Source organism: Psammomys obesus, unplaced genomic scaffold (genome assembly GCF_907164565.1).
Source record: "Psammomys obesus unplaced genomic scaffold, mPsaObe1.curated_primary_1811, whole genome shotgun sequence".
In the NCBI taxonomy this organism is placed as follows: Eukaryota; Metazoa; Chordata; class Mammalia; order Rodentia; family Muridae; genus Psammomys; species Psammomys obesus.
The window spans coordinates 30002944-30013643 of record NW_026592890.1 but is presented as its reverse complement, the minus strand read 5'-3'; the positions used below and the strand labels follow the sequence as shown (position 1 = coordinate 30013643).

The following is a 10700-nucleotide window of genomic DNA, read 5'->3' as shown; positions in this document are numbered from 1 at the left end:
GTGCCATATAATCTGAATGCAAATGTAAACCCTCAATGCACTCATTTCTTCATGGCTAAATGTTCCAATGTGCCATTACTCTTAAGTTTCTGCTGGTTCCAAGAAGAGTCATTCGTTTTCCGCTTATTAATCTTTCCTATAGTGAGGGAGTGGCATCTTCTAAACTATTTAAGTCTGAGAGTTGAAGTTCCAAGTCTGTTTCTTTCATGTGAAAGTCTTGACCAGTGAATTTCCTAGTGAGGTGCATATTTCATTTGCTCTGACATTTCTTGTATTTGTATCACCAGAAGTTCAATAAGTGCCTCACTTCTATTCTCAGTATAAGAATTTTCCCCATTCTCTCAACCTCACGTGCCCTGTTAATTACACTCAATAAAAACAATAATTCTATATTTTACTGATAAAGGCAGGTGTAGTGGCCTCCTAACTAATTGGTCCACAGATATCTGTGGTAATTTTGACATGTAATATATTATTCATATTCTGATCCTGAACAAGTCATGTTTCTCAATGGTGCCAGGGAAGTACAGCAGTCAAGTCTTTTAGAGCAAGATATTACTACAACAGGGGATTCATGGTGACATGGGAATAGAGCTTGAGGCATTAAGATATGCATACATGATATCGTTTGTGATCTGGCAGGTTCCATAATTCCTGATATGAGTGAGTTCAGATGGACTGATTAGGAAATTAAGTGTGAACAGTAGAGGACAAGAGCCAGGCAGCTTGCCTGATGAGCAGTCAGCGAGTGTCACAGTCCTGTTAAATATGCCAGCTCTATGCAGCCCCTAATCATGCCTATGCTCTCCAGTAAGCTGGTTCAGCCTCCTGATCCTAAGACATAAGGAAGAGGAGCATTGACTGTGGTGCTGACCCAGCACTGGGAGAGAGTGCTGACAGGACACAGCCCTGGAGCCTGCGGCACAAAAGCATCTTCCTTGACAGGGTTCACAAATCCAAAGTGATAAGCAGGGCATCTCCTGTCTCAGCAGCAACAGCCACAGTGTAGATGTCAGCAAAAAAAGAAAGGCAAAGCGGTCTTTATTTTTTATTCCTCTTTTGGAGGGTTCCAATAACAGAAGCCAGCTGTTCTTTCATTATTCATCTTTTAAACAATAGGTTAAGTATAGCATTAGACACGTTAAAATTTCATCTCCAAGTGTGAACAACAGAGGAGTCCTAAACAAGAAAATGACATTTAAGGACAAGAATGATTATCTAGGGAGGAAAAAAAAAAACTTAAGTCACACATTTTATAAGTTTTTCAAAAATTTATTTTAAAAAGGTTTAATTATTATGAAAATTAAGTATAATATACAAAATAGTTTACTGATTAAAAACAATAAAACCTATATTATAGAGTGCTGGAGTTGAGAAAAAGTGACAGTGGTGTGACGAATATAAAACTACAGGAGATACTGTGAGTGAATAAGGAAGAGTAGAGCCCTGTGCTTACTGGGCACACACTAAAAACATTAACAGTAATACCAAACTATATATGTATGCATGTATATATATATATACACACACACACACACACACATATATGTGTGTATTAGAAGTTCCCATAATACCTCCCTTCCTCCCTTTTGAGATATTAACTAACAATAAAATAAAACTCTTAAAACAAAAGTTAAGCAAATATTTCCTCTTTTTTTCTTCTCTCTTTCTCTCTCAAAACTTCTCTTTGTCCTTTCAACTCCTCGGTAGGTATAAGATGCACCTTATGTCTTTTGCTTGGCATTAGTGAATTGCCAGCGTCACTGTTCTTGCTCTTGGAAGTCAGTTCTAAATAGAAGAACAGATACTTGGGGGTGTAAGATGGTTTCACTTGATCTGGTAAGGCAGAGGACAGACAGGTGAAAAGTACAGAGAGCATGAATATGCTGAACCGAGAAAACTTCAAATATGGGAGGGGCCCTGTGGAGAAAAGGGATTTCATCACCTCCTGAAACTGAGAGCAATTTAAAATGTGTGAAATTGTGGATTTGGAATTTCACATTTGATATTTTCTGACATCAACTGACATTGTTGGAACTACGGTGAGAAAACTCTGACTATGAGATGGTATTACATATAGAATAATATGCATTTAGAAAATAAAATTTGGGGTCATCATCCTCCCACCTACATAAACCACCCAGAGTCCTGTAAGCTAGAAGAATGGAAAGGATTTAAATTCTTACTATGGGAAAATGTTTTATGAGTTACTCAGAATTATAATCTTTGTCACAGCATGGTACTATGTATTTGGGACATTACAAATATGAAAATCAGTACCCTAGAGAGTAGTTTGGAGTTCAAATCTACTGATAAATGAGCAGAGGGTCAAGTTGAAGAACAGGAGAAATTTGGTGGTATGTTGGCAAAAATGTCATGGTAGCATTGAATTCTAGTTTTTTTTTTCTATGCTGTAAATCCTCCTACTAAGGGTAAGTTCAAGCTATTGTGGTGCAAACTGATTTATAAAGGTTTGGAATTTCTGGACAACTACATTTATACACCATGACTCTAGCTTTTCTGGAGAGTCAGACATGGTCTGGAGCTATTGTGCCCAAGAAATTCATTGTGAAGAAACAGTGTTAGGTTGGTTGCTACAGGATACATGAGCGGATCTTCTAGTTGCTAGAAAGAACTAATCAAGAGTCCAGAAATAGAAGTGAACATGAGCAGACAGAACAAGTGATCTGGTAAAGAGACTCCGACATAAGATGTTGCTGTACTCTGAATCACATCTTGAGTGGCAAAAGATGGTCCACATTTTTTTAATTTGTATTTTTTCTTCACAATTTATTCATTATATATCCCAATTGAAGCCCCCTCCCTCAGCTACCCCAGTCTCACCTTCCCTCCCTCTTCCCCTCATCCCCTTCCCCTAGTCCACTGAAAGGGGGAATTTTCCACTATTGCCATCTACCCATAGCTTGTTAGGTCTTACCAGGACTGCTTGCATCGTCTTCCACCATGGCCTGGCAAGGATGCATTGTCAGGAGAGAGTGATCAAAGAGCAGTCAAATGAGTTTATGATAGAGGCAGCCCCTGATCTCCTCCTTCAGAGATCCACATGGAGACTGACTGAGCTACCAATCAGCTACATCTGAGCAGGGGGTCTAAGTCCTCTTCATGCATGGTCCACAATTTAAAGGGCTTTAAGGGCACACCATTCCATAGTGGAATGGAATTTCATGCTTCATAGGATTGTGCCAGTACTATTGTGTTTCCACCACACTGGGTATACTGCCCACCTGCCAGTCACTTAGACTCACAGAATAACCAATTTATTGGTAGTGTGTCGCAGTACCCAGTGGGAGGCAACTGGTAATTTTTTATCAGGTCTGATACAAGATTGCAAAGATGAAGCTAGCAAAAGTGGTCTGAGATGTAAAACATTGTAACTAGTTTTCATGTGGCACAGCACAGCCTCTCTAGGGATCATACTTTGAGACAGTTTGCAATGCAGGCCATTTATTCTTCAGGGGTGCTTTCAGAATGTCATCTGTCAGAGGAATAAGAAAACACAAACTCGGGCAGGGAACACAGCTGAACTTCTGTGCAGTCTCAACAAAGACTTCATTCAATCCAATGGGAACTCTAGATGATGACCTCAGAGATGTCTCAAACTGAGGAGAGTGGGGCTAGAGAGTTTATTCTGACACAATGAGAATGTTACTAGATATGATCTGCTCATAGAAAAAGGTGTGTGCTTGGCCATAATTTTCTTCAGTTCGGAACACCCCAGAGGACTAATTGATAGTATAGACTTTAGTACTCCATGCAGCTGGTATGTGAGTGCTGGAGTCTTAGAATAGGAATCTGGATTACACAGCACAGCACACCATAGAGCAGCAGAATGTATCTGGTTTTTGTTTAAAAAAATTCAGGTTTTCATACATATATACTTTGATCTTCCATTTTATTTTATTTTATTTTATTTTGTATTTTTTATTTAACTTTTATTAATTACACTTTATTCATTTTGTATCCCCCCATAAGTCCCTCCCTCCTCCCCTCCCGGTTCCCCCTCCCCCCCTTTCTGCATGCATGCCCCTCCCCAAGTCCACTGATAGGGGAGGTCCTCCTCTCCTTTCTGATCTTAGTGTATCAGTTCTCATCAGAAGTGGCTGCATTGTCAGGGTTCTAGGTTTGTAATATAGACCAGGCTAGTCTCAAACTAAGAAACCCTCTTGCCTCTAACCCTCTAAGTGCTGAGATTAAAGCTGTGTATCACCACACCTAGCCTATACTTTGTTCTTTTTTGTACTCCAACTCTCATTTGCAGAATGTAGGCCTAAGTTTATAAATACTTGTGCATATATATATATATATATATATATATATATATATATATATATACACACACATATATATGTGTATATACAGGATATGAAAGGCAAGGTCAATGAGAGGCAAGGAAGAAAGTTGGAGACAGCAGGAACATAAGAGGATAATGGAATATATGTGACAACAGTATATTTTGTTTTCTTAAAATATGGTTGCATTATAGGCTGGAGTGAATCACAATGGTAGTGTAATTGCCTAGATGTGTGAGGCCCTGGATTCAGCCTTCATTACTATTGTGTATGTGTATGTGAAGGAGGAGGAGGAACAAGAGGAGGAGGAAAGAAAGTTATATTGTGATACTTTTCAAGACAGATATTTCAATGAAATCACACATTTCACTGTATAGATTCTGTTTTGTTCAACATAACATTCCTTGTCCCTCATTGCTTGCCTGTATCATGATTCCCCTTTCCATGTGAAACATTGCATTTTTAACATTGTTTACCAGCTCAACCATTTAGAATATTTAGTGCTGAATCTGTTCAGACTGGTTTCCCAGAGTTCCACTGGTGGTGGTTGTTTTCACAGCATGCTCACTAATGGCAATGAGACCATGTTTATTTGACTATAACTAGTAGGAAATGCTGAGGCCATCATAGAGATTCCTTCCTTCAGAGAGCACTTGCCATGGCTTGATAAGGCAACCAGGTGACATAACAACTAATAATCTTCCTGTGACCTCAAACTCAGCAATGAGCACTCAGTTTAGCTTCCTCTCTGAGCTTTGCCTTTCAGTCTCTGCTTCTGTAGCAATTTAGCCAATGTTCACTACTCTTCATCCTGTCTCATCCTGTCTGCACTCAGTTGTGTATGAGTCATTTGGTCTGTAGAAGGAGGGGACAATGGAAGATCTAGCTGAACCCTAATTGTGTTGCAGGGCAGAATGAAGACATGTTATGCAGAAGAGATGAAATAGCAATTTGAAGTCTTGGGATTATAATACTGGAAGGTTGGAGAACTAAACAGTAAAGATGGATAGAAAAGGCATCTATTTTGAATGGTATGGGAATAACGTGATGTGTTCTAATGTGTTCCACTCTATTCTGTGCATGATATACGAAAGTTTAAACATTCATATAAATCAACATTAATTTTATATGCAAAATATTTCAAATAATGTCTAACACAGCTATCAGGACAAAATCATAGTCTACGAATAGTACAAGAATATTTAATTTTAGATTGTTTTTCTTAGTATTTTGGATAAGAGAACATTAAGTTTGATATGGAATATGATTTAAATTTGTTATATTTTAAGAAGTTGAATGTTAAAAATGTGATCAGTAGCAAATGGGGGTGGCTTAAATTAGTTAGCATTAGCTGTTTACATGAAGAAATTATAATGCACCCAGATGTCTGTTGGATAATGTTGGGAGTACTTTATTTTTTTTAACTTTTGGGATATTTAATGTAATATCCAAATCTCTTAATGATTTTCACTACAGGTCATTATGATGTCTATCAGTTTTGTTTAGATTAATCTAAAGAAAGTGACATTAATTGTATAAGCAGAGCATGATATGAATTGTGTAAGAAATGACACAAGCTTGATTTCTAAGACTTGCTTCATATTCAGAAAGAAAAGCAACATAGTAACTGAACTTTGCATATCATAGATCTAGTCTTTCATGTTCATTATTTCAAAATAACTATGTGAGAACATGTTTTTAACCACATGTTTATTTACTATAAATGGCCTTCCTTATTTTTTGAAAAAAAAATTCTTGTAAAATAAAACCTTTTTCAATGACAGTGACAAAAGCAATACTATGTTATGAGAAGACATTTGCTTAAAGTTTTCATGATAAATGTGAGATGGCTGGATGTTTTCTCTACATTCTCGTAGGTGACAACTTGTGCTGGGTAGTTTTATGTCAATTTGACACATGCTAAAGTCATCTGAGAAAAGAGAACCTTAGTTAAGAAAATGCCTCTGGGGGGCGGGGCAAGATGGCAGCACCTGGAGGACTCTCATTCTGAGGAGCAGCACAGCAGGATTGGCACAGTGACCAGCAATCAGAACTCTCGGCCATAAAACACAAGGGATTGTGTTTCACAGGTGAGAGGATACCCCACGGTGGGGGATTCAATCAGCTTTAACACACCCGGCTAAACCGTGGAAGAGATCCCGGTTCCGCCAAGCACTTGGTCGCCAGCCCAGAGCTACACGCCAGCGCAATCTGGTCACGGTCCCAGACTGAACTGTGGGCCCACAACACCATAGACTGGATTTCCCAGTCGAGAGATAACCCCACGGAGCAGGAAACAATTGGGACCGACCTCAGGTTACCCAGACATCCCCTGGAAAAGAGTCGGGTTCCGCAGGTGCCCCAAGAGCCAGCCCGGACCCAGAGCCGGGACACAGGCACCTGCACAGAGCCCTGCCTGCGCACCTGATTCGCCGCCTCAGATAGAACTGTGGGCACCAGGGCACCAGGGCACCAGACTGCGAGTCTCTGGCAGGAGGAAACCCCCAGCGGAGGGGGTCAGAAGCTCTAACACTTAGGACACCCAGCACCAAAACACTTCCTGGACTCACGCAGACTCTAGTGCAGGCAGGAGCGCTGTGCTCTGCCACCATTATTGAGTTCCCCTAGGGCACTGGGACACACAGCTGCATCCTCAGACCTACAAAAGCCAGAGAGCCATTACAGCAGCCCTCAGATACTGTGCCAAGGATCAACCAGTTATCCCTAGCTAGACTGTCAAAACTGTGGGAATCCCTGGTCCTCCAAGAGGGCTGCACCCACAGCATCTGGACCAGAGCAGTGCCTGCAGCCACCATCCCAGACAGAGACACATAGCTTCTGGTCTGGAGTGAGGCACCCAGCCTCCAGACCAGAGCAGTGCCCCCAGGCGCCAACTCAACCTAGGTGCACATTCTCCAGGTCCAGAGTGGAGCAATCAGCCTCTGGCCCAGACGCTTGCTGAGTGCACCTCCCACTTTCCCGGACAGAACTGTGCACCCCAGGATAACAGACTGAGTTTCCCTATTGGGAGAAAACCCCACAGCTAGGGAATCAGCAGTTTCTTCAAGAGGACTGTACATGGAAATTTAGTGAGCAGCAGCACACTAAATTTATAACAAGAAACCCAGCAGTGGGGCAGCTGTCTTGAGAACTTCTATGGGTAAGAGGAGATCACCCCCTGCCTAACATAGACCACAGCTACTACTCAGGGCTATAAACCTGAGGTGAGCAGTGGCAAGTCCTGAGAAACACTAGCCATACAGTGACCATAACCAAAAAGCAGAGAAGGACTCCTTCAGGAAAAATCATCTTCTGGCCAAGGCCAAGGGGATACTCCCTACCTCAGGACTCCAGGAAGCACAGAAACTAACAGCCAACACCTAAATCAGCCCAATGGGTAGAGGTCAGCGTAAAAGCTCAACCAACAAAAGACAGAACAATATGGCATCTCCAGAACCCAGCCGTCCAGGGGCGAACAGCCCTGAACAATGCAGCATAATAGGAAATCAAGAAGATGACCTTACATCTATGTTGATGAAGAGGATAATAGAGGAAACAAATAATATACGTAAAGAATTAGAGGAAGATAAAACCAAACAGATCATGGCTATCCTTAAAGAAATGGAGGAAGATAAAGACAAGCAGATTAGGGCCATCCATGAAGAAATATGGGAAGATGCAGCCAAACAGCTTATGGCCTTCAGAGAAGAAATAATTAAATCACTGAAAGAAATAAAAGAGACAAAGTTGAAGGTACTAAAAGAAAAAGAGGAAAATACAAGCAGACAGGTGAAGGAAGTAAACAAAACAACTCAAGACCTGAAGATAGAACTAGAAAAATTAAAGAAAACACAAATGGAGGAAATAATGGAAAGGAAGAATTTAGGGAAGAAAACAGAAACTACAGAGGTAAGCATAACCAACAGAATACAAGAAATGGAAGAAAGAATCTCAGGTGTAGAAGATACAATGGAAGAATACAATGGAAGAAATCGACATATCTCAGGTGTAGAAGATACAATGGAAGAATACAATGGAAGAAATCGATGTATCTGTCAAAGAAAATGTTAAAGCCAAAAAATTCCTGACACAGACTGTCCAAGAAATCCAAGACAATATGAAAAGACAAAACCTAAGAATAATAGGAATAGAGGAAAAAGAAGACTCCCTTCTCCAAGGCCCAGAAAATATTTTCAACAAAATCATTGAAGAAAATTTCCCCAAGTTAAAGGAGAAGCCAATAAGGACACATGAGGCCTACAGAACACCCAACAAATTTGACCAGAAAAGAAAATCCTCCCGCCACATAATAATCAAAACAGGAAGTATACAGAACAAAGAAAAAATACTAAAAGCTGCAAGGGAAAAAGGCCAAGTAACATATAACGGCAAACCCATTAGAATCACACCTGACTTTTCAACAGAAATTATGAAAGCCAGAAGGGCCTGGACAGATATCATGCAGACCCTAAGAGAACACAGATGTCAACCCAGGCTACTATACCCTGCAAAACTCTCAGTCCTCATAGACGGAGAAAACAAGATATTCAATGACAAAAACAAATTTCAACAATACCTACACACAAATCCAGCATTACAGAAGACACTGGAAGGGAAAATACAACCCAAGAAAATTAGCTTCTGTCAAGAAAACACAAGAAATAATTAACCTTACTACAGCAAAACAAAAAGCAACCAAGCACACAACTTTATGAACACAGCCAATATCAATATCAAAGGATCTAACAGCCACTGGTCATTAATCTCTCTTAACATCAATGGACTCAACTCTCCAGTAAAAAGACACAGATTAACAGAATGGATACGTAAACAAAACCCAGCAATCTGTTGCATACAAGAAACACACCTAAGACACAAAGATAAACATTACCTGAGGGTAAAAGGTTGGAAGACGACTTTCCAAGCAAATGGACCCAAGAAGCAAGCAGGAGTAGCCATTCAAATATCTGATAAAATAGACTTTCTACCAAAATTAATAAAAAGAGATGGGGAAGGACACTTCATACTCATCAAGGGAAAATTCCCCCAGGAAGACATCACAATCCTGAACATCTATGCCCCAAATTCAAGAGCACCCACATTTATTAAAGAAACATTGATAAAATTTAAACCATATATAGATCCCCACACATGAATAGTGGGAGACTTCAACACTCCACTTTCAACAAAGGACAGGTCAACAAAACAGAAATTAAACAAAGAAACAATATCTCTGACAGAGGTCATGAATCAAATGGACCTAACAGACATTTACAGAACTTTACACCCAAACACAAAAGAATTTACCTTCTTCTCAGCACCTCATGGAACCTTCTCCAAAATAGACCATATAGTTGGTCACAAAGCAAGCCTCAACAGATACAAGAAGACTGAAATAATCCCTTGTATCCTGTCTGATCACGATGGAATAAAGCTGGACTTCAACAACAACAGAAATAGCAAAAAGCCTACACACACATGGAAACTGAACAACTTGTTACTAAATGACAGCTGGGTCCGGGAAGAAATAAAGAAAGAAATTAAGGCCTTTCTAGAACTCAATGAAAATGAAGACACAACATATCCAAACTTGTGGGACACAATGAAAGCAGTGCTAAGAGGAAAGTTCATAGCACTAAGTGCCTTCAAGAAGAAATTCGAGACAGCTCATTCAAGCAACTTAATGGCCCACTTAAAAACCCTAGAAAAAGAAGAAGCAGACACACCAAAAAGGAGTAGACGGCTGGAAATAATCAAACTCAGGGCTGAAATCAATCAATTAGAAACAAATAAAACAATTCAAAGAATCAATGAAACCAAGAGCTGGTTCTTTGAGAAAATCAACAAGATCGACAAACCCTTTGCCAAGCTAACTACACTTGATCTTAGCCAAAAGGCCGAGAAGCGATAGCCAAGCTAACTAAAAGGCAGAGAGACACCACCCAAATCAACAAAATCAGAAATGAAAAGGGGGACATAACTACAGACACTGAGGAAATCCAAACAACAATTAGGAATTACTTCAAAAGTCTATACTCAACAAAATGTGAAAATCTAAATGAAATGGACAATTTTCTTGATCGATTTGACTCACCAAAGCTGAATCAGGACCAGGTAAATCAATTAAATAGTCCTATATCCCCCAAAGAAACAGAAGCAGTCATCAAAAGTCTCCCATCCAAAAAAAGCCCAGGACCAGATGGCTTCAGCGCAGAATTCTACCAGACCTTCAAAGAAGAGCTAACTCCAATTCTCTTCAAACTATTCCACAAAATAAAAACAGAAGGAACACTACCAAACTCATTCTACGAAGCCACAGTCACCTTGGTACCTAAACCTCACGAAGACTCAACAAAGAAAGAGAATTTCAGGTCAATCTCCCTTATGAAC

At 40.0% G+C, this 10700-nt stretch overlaps 1 pseudogene; it reads right to left on the bottom strand.

The window, feature by feature from the left end:
• Positions 1–10070: 10070 nt before the first annotated feature.
• On the bottom strand, positions 10071–10219 carry LOC129683496 (U2 spliceosomal RNA; annotated as a pseudogene).
• Between the last annotated feature and the right edge of the window lie 481 nt (positions 10220–10700).